This window comes from Trachymyrmex cornetzi, unplaced genomic scaffold (genome assembly GCF_001594075.2).
Source record: "Trachymyrmex cornetzi isolate Tcor2-1 unplaced genomic scaffold, Tcor1.1 scaffold299, whole genome shotgun sequence".
NCBI lineage: Eukaryota > Metazoa > Arthropoda > Insecta > Hymenoptera > Formicidae > Trachymyrmex > Trachymyrmex cornetzi.
Window position 1 is genome coordinate 1,877,004 of NW_017297680.1, and position 19,671 is coordinate 1,896,674.

Sequence of the window (19,671 nt, forward strand, 5' to 3'; positions counted from 1 at the left end):
CGGGATGGAAAACTTCCGTCTCTCACTAAGTATATGTATATTATATATATTATTATTAGAGTATTATTACTGTCATTATTATTTTTATTATTATTATAGGTATGTATTAATGTAGAAATATAAAGTGAACCATTGCACGATTCCGCGTGTCGTGTCTTACAATCAGAGTGTTTCAACTCGCTAAATTCAGAGACAATAATTGTATATCGATAATCGTACTTGCAGTAACGCCGACAATTAATCATTAACAACGACAGTAATTAGCGATGAGGGGGAGGAGGGCGGGGTTACGCGCACAGTTTATCTTGTAACAACACGTCGGGAAGGTTTTTCTTTTTTTTTCTTTTCTTTTTTTTTTTTTACTTCTTTTTCATGATGATAGGATGACGAGAAAAGGTGCGCGAGTGTCGCGCTCACGCTCGTCGGATTGCGTTCGTATTGCGAGTGCTTTCGCGTCTGTTTGTATACGTTTTGTGTCGCAATACGCTGTGTGATCATCGCCGGAGTGCATCGAGAGCCACGTGTGTCCGTGCGTGTATACGTGTGCGTGTGCGGACGAGTGTGTGCGCGATGTCAGATGTCAGGTGAACGTTGTTAACGCATTATGCGGTATATCTGCATGGCGGTGGATATGATGGGCTCGGGGATTTTAATACAGACGCCTCGCGCTTTCTTTCCCGCCGGGCATCGTATACCGCACAATGCGTATATATACATATATATATATATATCGCAGCGACGTGGATTAAACAGTAGATAACATATATATCGATAGAGACGTAGATTAGGCCAAATCTTTTCTGTCCCTCCGTCTCGTCTTCCCGTCTCTATGCTCGTGCGCGCCCGTACGGCGCGATTGTTCGCCTTTTTTGCAACTTGATATGCGAATCTCTCGCGGTTGCGGTCGTATTGTTGCTCCGTCTCATCCTGACCGTAGGTGTATCCTTTCGAAATAAATGGAACGGTGTAGCTAGTGCTTGCCTTTAGTTTAGAAATCACGAGAGAATTTTCCTTTCCAAGTGAGAAGTAATAATTTCAAATGATGTACAGAGTTTATAAACTGCGTCGCAAAATTCAGCAGTATAACATTCGATACTCAGATTACAAAACTTAGGAATACATCTCGCAATTTCACAAGACTTTTGATTTTTACAATTTTTTTCACTTTTGATCTATGATTATATAATTTCTCGTTGATTCCGTTTTTTGTTTTTTTTTTTTCGATTTAGTTGAACTCTTTTTCGAGTTCAAAATTCGTTCAGGTACAAGTAATGTCTGAATTGACTTGGATCTGATTAAGAGATCTACTTTTTTAGATCGCTTCGTAATGGTGTAGATTACGATTTTCGTAAGAGCACGATTGGAAGAGCGAAATGTCGAAGGGATACACCTCGCGCACACATTATTCGATCGCGATTTCGAAAATTTCACTTTCTTCCACGAGTTAGAATACGCTACATACAAAGAGCTTTACGAGTAAAGAGGAGAGGTATGTCGTTGTGCTGTTATCAGGCTCGGATGAAAATACAGAGAAGTGAGTCGCGTGTATCTCTCACAATCAGAAAGAGGATAATCAGGCTGGAGTACAGCGGTCGAACGAGTGAAACGTTCCCGGCTGAATTTTCCCGTATTGGGAAGACGTCGACATGTTGCGAGTATACAATTTTCAGAAAATAGCGGTACAGTGCAGAACAAACGAAAGCAATTTTCACAGAAAGAAGTCGCTTGTGATTTAATGAATAAAAACGATACACGCGCGCTTTCGTGTCTCGTTACAGTTGAACCGCGGGCACTTCGAGGAGCTAACAGTTCTTCCTTTAACGGAAACATGCATTGTACAAAGTAAACAGGACTTTTTTCAGGACGAAAAGTTTTATCGGTTTATCCATGTGGATTCGGCGCACGTTTCTCTCTATCTTGGGAAATCACGAAAAGTAGCTCCGTTTCTTAACAACTACGTTACCCTCGTTCGCTCTAGCGTTGCGAGAATGCTATCGGGGAAGGGCCTCCATCGCGATTTAATTATTCAGCATACGGGAGTTAAGTTAGAGGCGGTTTATCGATCGAATTTTTAACTAGTCCGCCGCACCGTATGCATATGAAACCGGCTTTCTAATCGCGCAATCGTGTTCTATCGTCGTTCCCTTTGATGGTTTCCGGCCCACTTCCGGTTGCCCCCCGGCTAACATTGCTCGTAGCCGCTCGTACGCGCTCATCCGCCGTGAGCAACTATAAAACTGACCGCAATCGATAGCTCCTCGTGAAAAATATTCGTGTAGCAGGTCTCGTCTGTCCAACCGGGAACGTTTGCACTCGTGGACGTTTCGCTCTCGCGGCGTTCCTCCTTCGTCGGTCGTTTAGCGAAGCTGAACAAGTATTCGCTCGTACGAGAAAAGTACATCTAGGAATGCATGACACATAGTATACGTTATATATACACCAGAGATATACATTAAACGGTTTCGTCGACGGTTCTTGGGATTCTGTATTATTCTCGTTTCTCCGTGCTCTCTCGCCTCTGCAAATTTTTCCTCGCGTTTTTTTTTTCTTTATTTCTCTGAAACGGCATCGCGCTGAAAAAGTCCAGGAGAGAACGCGGTTTGCATACAAAGTGCCGTTACGTCACCACCGACCGATCGTGTCGAGGCTAATCCGCGATGTGATGTACCGCGAGAGAGAAATCCGGTGTAACGAATCGCGATGTTACGGACGAATTAAGGTTTCCGGAAAATTGATTCGGTGTACCCCGGAATCGAATAACGTATACGTTTCGCTGACGAACTCCCGTTGGAACTCAATTGAAGAATCTATACTCAGCCGCAGCCGCACACGTACGACTTCAAATGAATGTAAAGCAAGATGCAAAAATTATATGAATAGATTTAAAATGAAATATGATACCCCTTGATACGAAATAACTATGTTATTTCGACGCGATCGATGTCGGTATTCGGCATCGACACCGGACACTGTTTTATGAATTCGTAATTACTCTTGAATAAGTCGATTATCGCGAGGAGTCGACTTCGCCGCCTAACTTTAATCATTACCTATTAATTGTTAGCGTAAATGTACTTTAACCCTTAAGATCATGTACGAGGTGTAGCTGCGCTGTTCGAGACTGCCCGATTAATCAGGCGCCCTTGAGTAACGCGTCGTGTGTCGCTGCTTAATTAATTGATCGACGCCGCGAACGGTTGTGTATCCGTGTTTAGTTTCAGACAACAAACATCGCCCTTAATACTTGCCAGTAAGCGCTCTTCATCTAGAATTAAAGTACAGAAGATCTCTACGTACAATGAAAGATTTAAGGATATTAATTATACGTTCAATTAATGATCTTCATAAATTAATTATGAGTTCTCTTTTCACTCAGCCTATCACTGACCTATGTTGCGAAAAAAAAAAAAGGAAAAAGGCTAACACGACGATTTACGCGAGGGCAGTTTGCAATTAATCATAGCGCTATTAGGTATACGCTAATAACACTGACTATCGAACATTATTACGTCACACTCATTAATTCTAGAGATCGCAATTTAGATGTAGAAAGATACGACATCGATATCGAATCAACAGTAGTTTTCTTAAAGATAACGCGATTAGCTGTTAAATGGTAGGTCTCTCTCTCTTTTTTTTTTTTCCTATCTGTCCCGTACTCAGGGTGCAACTGAGATCGGACGTATAATTGCGCGTCATGACAGAAACGCGTGATTGATCGCTATTGAATGAGAAACGATCGCATATCTCTCGCCCGAGATATTTAATCACGAGACGTATCTCCTCTCCATCATTTTTCATTCGCAATAACGTCGAAACTCGCACCTCTCTCTCACTTACGTCCGCGTCGAGAACTCGAAGAGTTTCATGCTCTCGCTAAAAAAAAAAAAGAAACGATTCCAAGATCCGTAATTTCTCCGTGGTGTCAGACATATTACCGTGCACTCCCTAAATTATTCAGAGCTACGAACGATCTGTTAATAACACACGCGATCGAAAAGAAAGGAGAAGAAAAGAATTAACGCACGGTCCCACAGATTCGACGCCATTGTGGCAGAAAAAAGGGCCGCGGGGCCCGACCTCGCCATACTTCTGACTATATAGTCTTCTCGCATTGGAGAACGCAGAATTTCGGTCCCCTCGGGCGACTAATGCGATCGTTCGTCGTCGTCGTCGTCATCCTCTCTCTCTCTCTCTCTCTCTCTCTCTCTCTCATCTCTCTCTCTCTCCCCCTGTCTCTCTTTTTTCTTTCTCCTTTCCTCTCTCACATACATCCGATACTGTGACAAGGTGAATGTTGATTAATCGATGCTTGCTAATCTTTGAGCGCGGGAGTAGCTTGCAAAACTTGTGTTTACGTATCCTACAGGTGCGCTATTTACACGTCCTACAGGTGAATCGGGAACCTGGTCGAAGGACGAGCGAAGTAACTCGTACGGCTAACTCGTACGTACTAGATTATGGCTCTGATTGAAGAGCGATATCAATTTTTCACATGGGTCGTCCTCTTTATATAATTTTCTCTCGCCGGGATCATTTCGCGCTGTATCGGGAACCGCCGTAGGGTCTCTCAATTCTCCGTTCGATGGCGGATTATTTATGGACTTGCAACTAGCCAATCTGACGTAGAACGCACCAGCCGCCGGCACGTTTTGCGGGGAAACAATTGGATGATTCAGGAACGACGAGTGAATGGAATCGAAGGGCGAACTTGCGACATCAAACGCAGGAGTTTGCGTTTTCCTTCGGAGAAAGCGTATATTGTTGGAATGGGAAAATAAATTGTTTCTCGGCAATAATTAATGGAGGAAGATGAAGTGAGCGCGGAAGTTAGTTGCAGAGACGATAACTATAAAAGTTCGATCAATCTCTCAATTCAATTCACCTGTCGTATTTATAATAACGAGCCTGGCGCTATGGATTACGCTGAAACGATCAGATGATAGAATCGCCGAGATATTTCTCTGGCGTGATCGCATAATATACGATGATGTATATACGGATCGTTTACTTAATGCTACGTCTAAAGCCGCTTGAAACTTATTTACATAAGGTATTCTTGCTACATTTGCGCATGATATTTAAATAGTAATACTGACAATCTAACGCCATGCAATTCAAACAAATATGAGATCTTTCATTCTAAACTAAGTCGACAAATTATTTTATATTTGCTGCAATTTTCTACAAATAATTATTCGAACGATATAGATTCTGATACTTTTTCATTCGATAAAGTGATTAGTTTCCTCTCAATAATACGTTTGAGAATCTAAAGAGTTGGCAAATGATAATTGAGTATAAATCGAAAAATACCGTTTAAAAAAATCTATTGAACAATTATTAACGTGGACAGTTTTAACACGAGGTTGTAAATCATGTATAAGACTTACGTTAAATAAACTGCAAAGTATTTACGATTTATTGCGATCGATATTATCGTGACCTGTTCAACAAATATTGAAGTTTCGAACTTCATTTCGTTTTCACGTTAATTTTCTGTCTCTCAGACGAGGATATAAATGAAGTGACGCAACAGCGTCAACTATCACGATACTAATTAATGTCTTCTCTCTCTCTCTCTCTCTCTCTCTCTCTCCCTCTCTCTCTGATTTTCACTGCAAGTGAGACAAGCCTCGCCTCTTTGGAACGTCCGCTCCGGAGTGATGCTGTTACATTCGCAAGGACACACGAACATCACAGGAGGCTGGGATAATTAACGTCAAAGGTATTTGCACACGCTCGCGTCTTCATACTCTCGGAAGAAGATCCATTTCATCCTTCCGATGAAACCAGATTCGTTTTCTAATAGTTCATCATTCGGATAATACGCTTGGACGCACTTATCAGTTGCGATCGATATAACGACTGATTACAATAATTGTACGGAGCACGGAATATATACTAATTAATTTATCTCTCAAAGCTAACTACAACTATGTCAGCGAAACGACGTCCAAACTTCATAATGTCGTGCTAAAAAATTATCAAAAAAAAAAAAAGATAAAGAATGATATCCATGGAAAACAAATTTGCGATTCTCGGTCACTCCGTTCGAATGTTATTCTCGGAGATTATTCAGGAAGTATTTCATCGGAGAGACCCTTTCATGAAAACTCCAAAGTTACAAACTTCGAGTCAAGTTATTCATGCGGAAATGATATTAGCATAAATACGATATAAAAGAGGATGTGAAGTTACAAACACATACATATACGGCCACACGTACGCGCGCATAAAGAAATCCAAATGGTAAAAATTTCGGAAACGATGAATAGTTTGCCTTCAGTCGGTCGTCGATGTACTTCTGATGTTACTTGAGAAAATTCCTCTTACACTTAAATCGCCCTTGGCGTTCTTTGGCACTTAGAGTCTTCCGGACTTCGAACTTTGTCGTCGTTTGATCATTTTTATCGCTATCGTAGTGCAGACCCGAAGTGATTTCTATGGTGCGAGCTTTTTCGTACCATAGAGAGAGCCGCTTTATTGGGAAACTAAGATACGTCCTTCATTTCCTTCCTTTCTCTTTGTCGTGTATACATTGTCGCCTTACAAGAATACGTGAAAATTCTTGCTAGGAAATTATCGCTAAACATCTACGTCCCCCGATAGAATATACGCGTATATATTCATCCGTTTATTTTAATGTTTCTTACGATATACTTAAGGATAATAATACTTATGAACTACGCACGAATATCGTACAACTATTAAAATCCGTGAAAAAAGTATCTAGCTGCCGTGTCCAGCTCCACGGCCTCTATTATATATATGTATAGTATATGTATAATCTCTCCCTCTCCATCTCGCTCTTCTGGCTTCTGCCCCATTTTCTACTGCTTTCCATCGTGTGAGAGTGTGCTTGTGTCTGTGCGTGCGTGTGTATCGTACATGCACTTTGTATTCTGTCACTTTGTCTACACACAGAGACGCATATATCTCGTCATGTAGCTAGAAGATACATCCTGAGGATTAAAAAGCGCTGAGATAGATGCTGTTTGATCAGGAACTCCAAATACGACACTGTCGTTCGACTGAAGAGAGAATGGACACGAGAGCTGTTTTTCCTTTAATAACTCACATAAAAAAAGTAACCAGACTCGATAAACTGTGTACAGAAAATAATTTCTTTTTTTGCGCGGACGTTTATGGATTAAAATCTACGAGCGAATAGAATAAACGATGTCCGAGCAATTATCATGGAACAAGACGGAATGGATTCCGATCGAAATTATTCCATTTTCTCTAGAAAATACAATAGAAATTTAGAGAATAATTGAATAATTCTGATCGGAATCCATTTTCTGAATAATTCCATAATACATATTCATGAAGAAATTACATAAAGCAATATGATATGCAGTATCATTTAATTGTCATCTATTGTCTGTCGAACGTTTCTCAATTTTTTTTTCTCGTCATTGTAATAGAATTCCAAAACCCCCAATCCTGCGGATTAATTCCATGTAAATCGATATCGCGCGAGTCGTAAGATCGTTTTACGTCTCGCGAATCTGCAGAGTTCAAGCGGAGCTACTGGCCGTTCTCTCTTCAGCCGATCTGTCTGATTGATTTATATATTTTGATTTCGTAATAACATTGGTATGCAAGTGTGCGAGATTGATACAGGCAGGTAGGCAGATAGATATGGATACGTAGGTAGACACAAAACACAGACATGGTACGAATATTATACAAGGACCACACATCTCTCTTGCAGCGGTAGAACAACGGTCGTATGTGCTAATCACGAAAATTGCGCGACCGATCTGTCGATTTCTCAAAATTGCGGGGAAAATACCTTCTCTAAATTGCATCGGATTAGTATCGCGTGTATAGAAAATGTTTATCTCCTCTTCAGAGCACAATCCTGTACTTAAGTTCTTTTAATATTAGTTTCTGATATATATATATATACGAAAAATTGCGCGACTTGATAATAACGTAATTCCTTGGATAATTTATTCAACAACTGGCGGTGGCTTACAAGCTTTTTGTTGCATTGTCAATAAAGAAGTAACAGACTTTCAATTTTCATGGAAAATATTTATAGCAATTTTCTTTACTTTTATTTTCCCGTGTCAACTGAGAGAGATTCGATAGATTCGACTTTTTAATAATGCCGAAGATATTACATGCATATTCATATACTCACATGTTTGCCCTCACACATATATCTAATGGTAGGTACACGCCCTACGGCGTAAAAAGTATGCGTTCCTTAGCGTTACTTTAGAATATAAAATTGAATATGCTTGTTTTAACATCGTAATACATGAATCTTTCTGGAACGACGCAAAATAGATTTTCCAGCACATTCCCATATCTATGTATATATATATATATGGTGTGTATATGTACGTGCAATATGTCGCGAAATGCATCGTTATACTCTCACATTCTCAACCCACCGTTCTAAATAAACGATCACTTTCGTTTAGCGATTCTCTTCTTCTCGCCGCTTCCTCTCCGAGTGAAAAATATAACTCGTTTAATTTTGTCCTCTGCGCTCTCTCACTTCTCATACATTCCACTGGCGCAGTTACACCGCACATAATTAAGTTTCAAGAGGTATATATAAACATACGCAAGAGTAGGAAGGATGAAAAACGCGTTTCCTTGGCCGTTGATACTTAATTATTCCTCCTCTATCTCACCTTTACTTTTAGATAACGAGGAAATATGTACGTACGAAATACTGGTTCCTTTTTTTGTTAGCTCGATTTTTGTTCCTCCGTTCAATCATACCCTTTCGTGTTCCCTTATCTATGTTTTTTTCAAATAGCCTAATCGCCCTTAATCTTTGCATATGAAAACATAGAGCGTAATCACAAAGAGCTGAACAAATACTACGTTGAAGAATAAATTAGAGGATTAACAACTATATATATATATATACTTCAGTCACGAAGCATTCTCGTTATTATGTACATATTTATATGAAATAAAAATAGGAATGGAATTAAATGATATCCAAAGAGCGTTATGCTATTGTTTGCTCGGAAATGTGGATTCGTCGAGTCATTGAAAATCGAAAATCGCGTTAGTATCACGCGATCCAATCTACATAAATCAAGTAAGTAATATTAAGTCTTTAAAAATATATAACGTATTCTGACGTTACAAATTAATTGCCGATGTAATTAAATTAAGATTGGCTTAATACAATATTAAAAATATCATTTATAAAATATTATTAGAAAGAATAAAAATTATACTAAAAAGTGATGATCTGAAATTATCAGAATTACTTGTATACACTCATTGAAACATACGCACGAAAAAAAAAAACCATTTCGAAGAACGGCTTAAAAAAAATCTGTTACCTTGTGAATTTATCGTGTTCTAATTTAAAGAACACGGTTATCTCATCTTCATTATTATCGTCAAGAGAGAGAGTTACAAAAAGATTATATATTCGATATAATGTAGTAAAGTACCGATAACAAACGGAAATTAACAGATAAGCGCATCCATGACTAGCATTACTCTATAAACATTATATGACTATCGCTAATCTAAGTGACTGCTTATTCACTTTTTAAGGATAACCCCGACATTCCGCTGTCAATTGAATTATACAACACGACAAATAGCTCAATAATAATGACTCGAGGAAATCGGAAAGGAGGAACGTAGCGCTACAGTTACACACCGATAGACACACAGAAAAGAACACCGCCGTCCACATCCGGCTTAAATAACAACGTGCACAGCGTCTTTTTATTCAGTAGCTTTTTTATTGTTTTAATTATAAAGAAGTAACAAAGAGAATAATAATTTTATGATATTACCATACACTCTTTTGCGTTCGCTCTTTCTCTCGCATTCTATCTCTCACTCTCTTTTTTGCTTTCTCTCTCGCTTTCTCATAATATATATATATATATATCTATATTATATGTCAATGTTATATATTCAATAGATATACTCATTCACATATTAAATATCGTGGCAAATATATAGATAAAGTTCTCGTCTATCGCTCGCACACGTCGTAGACAACGACCCTGCCAAGACGCATCTCTCTACGCCATTTCCCTATTTACCGATCAGCCATTCGCAATGCACCCCATCGTCCCCATCGGAAAACTTTCGGAGAGCACTTCGTAGAATCTCTTTCGCCTCCTGCGATGACGGTGGGCGATGGGAGGAATAACGAACTTGCTTGGAAAGTTTTCTCGAGAAAACGTCGTCGGAGTTGAGCGAAAGGTTTCACCGTTCCTCAGCATCGATCAATATTGTCACCCAAAACAGCTTTTATTTATTTATTTCTATTACGTAATCGTGTGCAAGGAAAATCGTAGAGCGAAACGACAGTTTCATTCATTTATGTCGTTTTTTACCAGAATAATTTATATCAATGGAAATTAGAGACTTGTCGGATCTCGCTTTCCAAGCTCGAAGTTGTAAATCGGAAACAGTCCGTTCGTCCAGCTCCGCCGAGGGATGACGATTCTATAGTTTGTAGGTGAGAATCCACTACTGGACAGTTGCCGGAAGTATCCGGTGCTTCAACACTCCGCACAGACGCTATTAGTAACTCGAAATCGTCGTGACTAACCACACATCGGTGACGAGGGCGAGTCGAGGATCGAGGAAAGCCTGAATCTATACTGAACTTCGCTGGATATAAAAATCCCAAATTGCCGTAATCCGATATCGGAAATATATTCATACGAGAACTGCCCGTTTGAAACAAGACTCTCATGCAAAATATTCCTGTTGGAACGTGATCTTTTTTTTTTACCTTTTGTTCAGAAAAAGCTTCAGAAAAGGGATTTCAAAAACCACCCCTAATACAATTCACTATTAAAATTTATAAAGATTTCTGAATTAATTGTAACACATATAACACGCCACTAATGAGAGAAGTGGAACGCATCTACAATATCGTTATCAAATTTTTATGTCATTATAAGTATTCTTATTAGCCATGCAATATTTGCGAAAAATTCGTTCGTACTATCCGCTCGTGAGCTGCGAATGTACATATATATATTTCTATTAGCCAACATTATTTAATACGTTTTGCTCAAAGATCCTGATTTACATATCGTTATCTCGTAACTTGACGTTAAGCGCGCAATTCCTTACGCGACCTCGGTTACTTCCTTTTGGGACGATCGTATACGCATCGCTGAAGAGGGAGCGATTGCACTCGCGCGTTGATTTCTGCATAAATCAATTAAAACGCGTCCGTTTCGACGGAAGAACGCCGGGTAATTACTGCGTCGAAATTTACGGTCGAGCGTAAGCTCACGTTAAGCGCAAGCTAAAATGAGCGAACGGAATGAGCGAAGCGACGTGCACATCCGCACTAACGGTTTATCGATCTACCGGCGGCGGCGGTTTCACCGAGCACGATATTACCGTTTCAATAATTAATGTTTAACGCGAGCTGTAAAATCGCAAAGTTTCATATTCCCAGGAAAATTTCATCGCCGGCACACAAAACGAATAATATCGCGACTTTCAACGCGGAAATGCCCTCGTCCTAAATCGTCCTGATGTTTCAGCGAGTTCCGATTACCGGTTTCGATATTGAATTTCCATTGGAATGCTGCGTTCCCGCATACAAGTGAAAACGTTTTGCACTTTCAGCTGAATTAAGCCCGTTTAACATATATATATAAAATATTATATATATAAAACATTTTATTCACACACATGGAGAAATATCTAGAATATATCTTTTGAACAATCGTATAAATAGTTAATTCGTCACAATTACAGCAATCGCCGTCGGGTGAATCCCCCCCGTCCCTCCCGGCTTTCCTCTGTACTCCTCTATTCTCCTCGTCACGCTCAACTAATAGAAAACTCGACAACATTGAACTATATCGAGAATTATTACCTAGACTATAAAATTCCAACAACTAATTGGGCGCCCCCTCTATCCAAGAAACTAATGTGTACTAATACCAGGCGCCCTGCCCTTCACCTCACCGTCGATCATCGTCCTGGATCTCGTCCTTGGATCGCCCTCGATCTCTTTTCGTTTTTTCTCGTTGATCCCTCGATGTTCAACCGATTGGTCCATTTAGCCGTTTGATACTTGTACCCCGGCCTCGAGTCTTAAGGACTTACCGCACGCTTCTAATTTATTTAATGATTAAGAATTTTATCGTATAAATTTTAGACTATTACTAAATAAGTCCACTTCGTTACGCTTTTGGCGCATTATACGTATCTTCAGTCCCGATTCGTTAAAGTGTCTAATTAAAGGCCAATCAGAAGTGCAAATAGCCTCCCTTCTAGCGGAGTCCAGTCGTCTCGTTTTCGAAGGAAATCGTGATGTACACCGCCCGCTTTCCTGTACGTTCGACCGATCTTGTCGATGTAATCATTAACTAAAGTAAGTCTTGCGGGAGACTTGGAGAGATTCGCTCGGCCAGCGACGGCGACATCGAAGGACGACGAGAGATCGATCGACGATGGTTTCGATCCAGGACAATCGAATCGATCGGCAACCACCCTCATCCACCGTGCTTGCATGAGAAAACTAAGAAAGAACGTTCACGAAAAATATACACCTCTCTCTCCCTTTCATACACACATTTTCTCACTATAGCTCTTTCTCTCCGTCTCTCATTCTTTCGCTCGCACACAGACACGCACGCTCAAACGCGAGAATCAAGGATCTCGCTGCTTCCTCTGGCTCTCTCCTCTCCCATGCGTGAAACGAAATTTCTTGAAACTTCTCGACGGATCTCTTCCAAGCAGCTTACTAAAAGCCGACTCAAGGATGGAGGCGAATTACAGCGAAACGACGACACGCGAATCGCCGCGTGCGCTTTTTGATTATTATATTTCAACGGGGAGAGATTCGTCCCCCCTCCGCCGGTCGCGAGTTTTATCGGGAGAATCGCGCGGCAATGTATCACGCTATCGGCCGAGGCTCAAAGCGAGAATCGCGATAGGGGCTCGCTCGCGGGGGAATACAGAATCGATTAGGGGGAGTTATTTCGTTATGAGATACGAGGCAATTATCTGTCATAATTACTCAGACTCCATTGCGGCTTGAATGGCGGTTAATTTACATAAGACCGATAGCATCTTACACGCCGCAGGGATAATCCCGCGCGAGGCGCACCGTGTCCCGACCGGCAAAGGACGATAAATCTTTCTCCATGTATACGGAATTCAACCCCCGACCGCGTGATTGCGCACATATGGAGCATTGTCTTTTGAGGACGTGCCAATTCTCGACGCGGCTAAATATTTTACTAATTAAAATTATATGCACCAAAAGTCACATTCGAGTGTGTTCTCGCCTCTTCTTTATTATCGTTTATAGCGAAAAATATCGCAGCACCCTCTACGGGCGCTAACAACCCCTTCCAACTCGTGTTTGATTTCATATTTTATTTATTTAATAATATATTACGTTAGAAAATAAATTAGTAATATGTATAATTATATATATATGCGTTCGTGATACACATATACATCATATGTGGGTGATAAGGACATGATAATGTTAGCCAGAGTATGGAAAGGGTTAAACGAATTAAAGCCGCGGTCGAGGGTAATTAATAAATCTAGTACGTAACTTTCTCAGTTATTCGCTGTCTGATTGATATTTGAGAAAAATAATATCTGATACGCTATTATATGACTAAGTTGCTTGCGAGGTCACCAATGATCGGCCGAAATCGGCGGGCCGTAGCCGCGCTTCTCTTCGGAGTTGCGTTGCACTATATCCGGTAGATTGAATCAACAGTTAAAACTCGCATCCCGACGACACGTAAAGAGTAGATTGGTACAAAAAGACGGTGAATTAATTATTTATAAGATAATGTAATAATGAACAAAAAGCACTGACAAGCTGCAAAATACATACAGAGAGGTACAAATAATCGGGAACAAATCGCAATCTTCGGGATTGGCGTGTCGTATTAAATTAAACTTTACGCCGTGTGTCTGTGTGTATGCACATGTGTGTACTCGTGTAGTTTTTTTTTACAAACGTTGCATACGCGCCGTATGCGATCTCATAGTCGTTCGGATAATAATCTTCTTGGCGCCGCTCTCGATCAACGAAAGGACTGTCAGCGACTGATTAAGTATCGTCAGTGTTAATTAATGCGTCACGCGGTTCTTTTTTGTTTTTTCTTCCCTTCCTTTCATCACAAACGCTCTCTCTCGTTTCCATCGCATTCTCTCGTTCTCTTTCTCTCCCTCCCTCCCTCTCTCTCTCTCTCTCTCTCTCAAACTTTCTTGATTATTCGCCGTGCGCATAACACTGTTCCGCGACTCTCTTTTGTATGCTTTCGTTATTTATATATGTATATATATATATAAAAATACAAAAAATAATTTACAAAATGATATTATAAGTTATATTACACGCGAGTTTCGATATTCAATATTTCGTGTCGGAGCCCCTTGTAAAGTCGCTCGACAAATTTCAAGAAACGCTTCATTGTCGCTTCGTCACACTGTTAAACAAAATATAATGTAGCGGTATTATGTATATATATATATAATCGATATTTATATATATATATAGGTATGTATATATGTATAATATATATATCTATGTATATGCACGTGTGTCTATCTATGTATATTCACGGGCCGTAAGAAACAGAGAAACAAATTCATCATTAACAGGCTAATGTAGTTATCAAACCACTGTATTATTAACAAAAATATATATTATATATATAATATGGTAGAATAAATTTATATATATTATTTCTGACATGCGACACGGGCGCGCCGGTATATATAATCAAATATCATACAAAAACAACAATAACAAACTATATCAAAAGAAGGGTTGAACGATAATCTTATAAGCGAGCTACAATTATAATATTCATATGTATATGTATATATATTTATAGGTAAAAATCAACGACGCGTCGTCGTCGATGTTGCGTCTTCGTACAAAAATAAAGGAACAAAATCTAACGAGCCAACAGAAAATACATCTCTAATACATACATATATATGTGTGTATATATATATATATGTATATGAAAACAGAGAAAGAAAAATTAACTGATAAAGAGAAAAGAAAAGAAACAAGGTGAGGTGAGAAAAGACCTATATATAGGCGCGCAGTGTGTCTCTCTTTCTTTGTCATCTAAGGGGTGGAAATAATAATCATAATTGTAATAGTAATAATCGTAAGTATACGATCTACATAACAATCATAGGCGTGCAAAAATCATTTGAAAAAATCTTCATTTTTCCCATTTCGCACCCAGGAAAAAAGTAACTAATGCGAACGGACGTGTCTTCACACTCCCACATATACATGCACGCACTACCATATAATTAATTCACACAGCCAATCGTTCCGTCTTACATGCATCTTTTTCTCTCTTTCTCTCTCTCTCCCCCACACTCGCGATTTCTTCTCTCTACAAATGGCGTGGGTTGGGGGGCTTTGGAGTAGGGGCAATTAACAGTTACATTTAGGATGCACTTACACGTAGTGTAACGTAGTTTTTTTTTTTCGACACCGAGAGTGTAACTTGGGTGGGGTACAAAAAGATCTCGCAGAAACTCTTTCGCCTCCCCAAGGGGAGCGATCGAAGAAGGGTAGTAATCGCTCGTTTCCGCTCGACGTGATTCGACGCGATGAAAGACAATTTTTCGCGGTTCCCCCTTTCTTCCCCCGGATGTTTACGTTTTCGCTCCTTTTCCTCTCGAACCGCGGTCGAGCCGGAAACGAGCGATTACGCCGATGAAAGACGCCGTCGAAAGTCTTCCGGAAGACACTGAAAAAATCGGAGGAGACTATTATTTTAGTCGATAAAGTCTCCATCCCAGAAATTTTTCAGGAGCAATTCTCTCCTTAGATTTTATCCTTTTAATTGCCTCCCTCAGCGTTCTCTCAAGAGATTCTCCGCGAGGCTGCTTTCATCGCCGCACCCTTCTTCATTTTTCACGCGCGGCATCGCGCGCATTAGAGGTGTGTATGTATATAATATATATATATAATATATGTATATAATATATATAATTATATGTATATAGTTTACATTCAGCAAGTAGTTAAAGTATTGAAAAATATATATGTAATTAATTACAAATCTAATTATCATCCTTTTGTTAATTCATTTTTACTTGGTAGAATAATCGATAGTTTCTTTTTTTTTTTTGGATCTCTCTTTGTATGTCCATGTGTGTGTGTTTCGTGTATATCCGTGTGACACCTCCATGCGCATTCGGCAGTATCAAAACACGCCATTTTGTTTCTTCCCTCTTTCGTTCAAGATGAGGGAAGGAGATCGATTCAATTATCTCGCGATGGCGTCCTCCGATACTCCTCGACGCGCATTTTACGATCTTTCGGGCTTCCCGCAGAGTCCGCTCTCGTCACATATATATCCCTCATATGTTCCACCGTTATAAATGTAAGAATATATATTATATTGCAGAGTGTTTGTTTATCGCTACCTTACACGACGTTACCACGGTTATTTGTATTTTTTCGCCATTTATGTAAGAGACAATATCAATCGCTATAGTTTATAGACACATGATACTTTAAAGACAGATTACTGACTTCTTTTTTTGTCTTATTAATTCTTACGTGTACCCGAGTGACTTCGAACGTGTGTGTGTGTGTGTGTGTATGCGCGCTCGCTTGTACGCATGTAATTTCTTTTGACCGTCCGTCTGTGTATGAGTTCGTGGACCGTGTATACTTATGTATATTTGTTTGTCTGAACTTTCCCTCTCAACGAATTACATTCATTACGGGGTATGGAAAACTATGCGTAACTTTTTTTTTCCCTTTGCTTACAAAGTGTTCATTACAATTGTATCGTAAAACGTATAATACTATATGTTTTTGTGTATCTCAATGTGTATGCTCTATCAGTATTAATTAGATTCACTTAACTTCTCTTTCTCTCCCACCCTCTCTCTCTCTTTCTCTCACGTTGATTCGCGCCGCCATATTCACGCCCCATTGCGCACTTTACGCGCGCGCGCGCCTTTTAGTTTAGTATTCTCCTTTATTTCTCGTCTTTTCACTTTTGTTTGTTTGTTTTAAAGAGTATACATCGTGTTTGATTCTTCGCTAATCTGAGCCTCTCGTCTCAAGCCGAGATCCATTTGATTCGCGACTTATTGCATTGAGTTGCCGTTCTTTTCCGCTCTCTCCATCTCTTTCTCTCTCTTTCTCTCTCGCAATCTCTACCCTCCCCGTTTCGCATTTTGCGCTCCGTCTTCTCCTTCCGCCACCCCCTTTCCGTCGCCCCCGAGTATAACATCCGTGGAATTCTTTGGAGCGTGAAACTTTCGGATCGCGTACCCGGCTGTAAGTTGTCGGCTTTCATAAACGCCGCCGGCCGGCCGGCCGGCCGGCCGGCCGGAGAAACCCGTTTAAAGTCTGCAAAGTTTCCGCGGTTGCAATGATTTCGAAAGTTTTTGCCCACCGACTTCCTTTCATCGCCTCCTCGACTTCAACCGTCGTCGTCGTCGTCGTCGTCCTACGTCCAGCTGCCTGAACTGTCAACGAGGTGCGACCGCGGACTGTCGAAACTTTCGCGATCCCACAGAGAAAGAGTCTCTTTTTCCCTTTCTCGTCTGGGATTTCCTCTCGCGTGCGAGATGTTACTTTCGGATTGCGACATGAAGAACACGACCGACGGATTTCCGATCTGATTTTCGCTGCCGCGAGGTGTGAAAAATCGTTCGTGCTACTTGAAGCCAATCATGCGCGAACGATTAGAAAAATTAGAATAAATAACTTTTATTTTTTTATGTTTATGCTTTTGTTGAATGACGTGGGGCGACGGAAACGAAGGGCACCTGCACGTCGACGCGAAAAAAACAAGATGTCGTAAGATAGACTTTGGATCGTTTGCGAGGCTTACTGACAGAACGCGGTGCGAAACTTGTCTCGATGCACAATGACTCAAGTGCGTATCATTAAAAAGAAAATAAGTTGACATTTACATACAAAAAGGATAAACTTTACAAGTCCATTTATAAAATCAATATATTATAGAATTTGTCAACATTTCGATTTTTTTAAATCAATCATAAATTTAATATTTTTGGGGGATTTTGAAATAGCAATCAAGTTGAATTTGATGATGAAATTATTGAAACCAATCCAGTAAAATATTAACCCTCTAGAAGCGCCATTGTCATTAAACAAATTTTTTTACTAACAAGTGTCTTACGAATAAAGATCTTCTGATATAATATTATAGCCTTGTTGATGGTCAGAAATTTTTTAACTTCAGTGTTTAATGCTACATATATTTGCATCTTCAATTTTTAAGGATGTATGTATCTCAACTCAAAAGTTGTGACACATATCCTTTGTTTGTCTTAATGCTTATGTAAAATCACGTTACTTAACTGCGATAAGGAAGCATTACGAATTAAATCAAATTTTTTTTACATATGCTAATAAAATTTTAATATTTATGCAAGTTATTTGGATCCATTTACTCATTTAAAAGTTATTTATCTAAAACTGTAGCAAAATATCGTAATTGCACTGCACAAGCCATTAAAAGTCAAATAATTTGTTGTTTTATTTTTTGTAGTTGGTTTTAGGACGAATTTACGATAAAATTTTTTGATTGATATTGGCTTTTTTGGCTGATACTTTTAACTGATGTTGTACAGTCAAAACATCCTTAAGTGTAAGCTAATCTATGTAGATCCCGAATTCCATTTTAAAATAAATGTTAACACGAATATGCAATGCTTGCTCCTAGAGAATTAAATGGAGATATTTGCGACAACAAATGATAAAGAGAAAATCGTAGAAACCAAATCGTGTGAGCAAATGTTTACACGCATTGAGGCACTATGCTGTAGTTCGATTTTTCTAGCGGCATCCCTTCCGTTCTTTCGGTCTACTACCTTCTTCGTATCATTTTCTCTTTAACAATAGCAGGTACTAGCATAGCTACCACAGTCGTACGTATCGTTATAATAGTTACAATTAAGTTTAGATATTACTAAAGGGTTCTGTTCTTCATCAGCGTCTTCTCAATGTCTACTTTAGTAGTTAGTTCCACTGTTAAAACTTGTTTCGCACCCCCTCGACCCGTCCGGAGACCATTATCCCGTCGACCAAACCCCGAGTGTTCGAGCCGACACAACTTGACTAAATTTCCAGCTACAACTTCTCTTTGGACCGAGATATCATATAAAAAACGATTCTTTAGCTTCCTGAAATGCACGACTAACGAGATCGAAAGTTCCGGCGCACGAGTGAGATGCAAGTTCGTTATTTACAGTATTTATTTTTAGGTACGATCTCAGATTTAAAGCGGATCTCACAAATCGCGAACTCGCCTCATCCTCGCACCGAATCCTTCGATTCGGACGCGTTCAGGGAATGTTCGTCCAGCATCGATCCACTTCGACAGCCCCAACCGAGTGCGAGGATAGTTTACAAAAAGGCCTATACAAAAGTCCGTAAGAAAGAGCGACTAAACATATATACTTAGAAATTACGCGCCAGACATTTACACGGCTATATTGACGCGCTACGAGGAAGTCGTAGAAATTAGTATCTAAGGATAGGACGCGCGGACGCGGTTGATCGGCAAAGCGGATCGACGCCGGTGCGGTCTCCGGATTGTCCTCGGGTCTGTATCCTTGCATTTTGTCCCACGGCCACAGGAATAACACTTTTGAATACTTTTAGCACCTAGTGCCCGCGGCCCGCGGCTC

The 19,671-nt window shown here is 39.9% G+C and overlaps 1 long non-coding RNA gene across 1 annotated transcript; it reads right to left on the reverse strand.

Annotated features, from left to right (window-relative positions):
- Positions 1-375: 375 nt before the first annotated feature.
- Positions 376-18,392, reverse strand: LOC108762376 (uncharacterized). The gene is made up of 2 exons (XR_001940163.1): positions 17,438-18,392; positions 376-4,183 (listed from the first exon to the last, which is right to left on the reverse strand). It is a non-coding gene; the product is annotated as an uncharacterized LOC108762376 (long non-coding RNA).
- Positions 18,393-19,671: the final 1,279 nt, after the last annotated feature.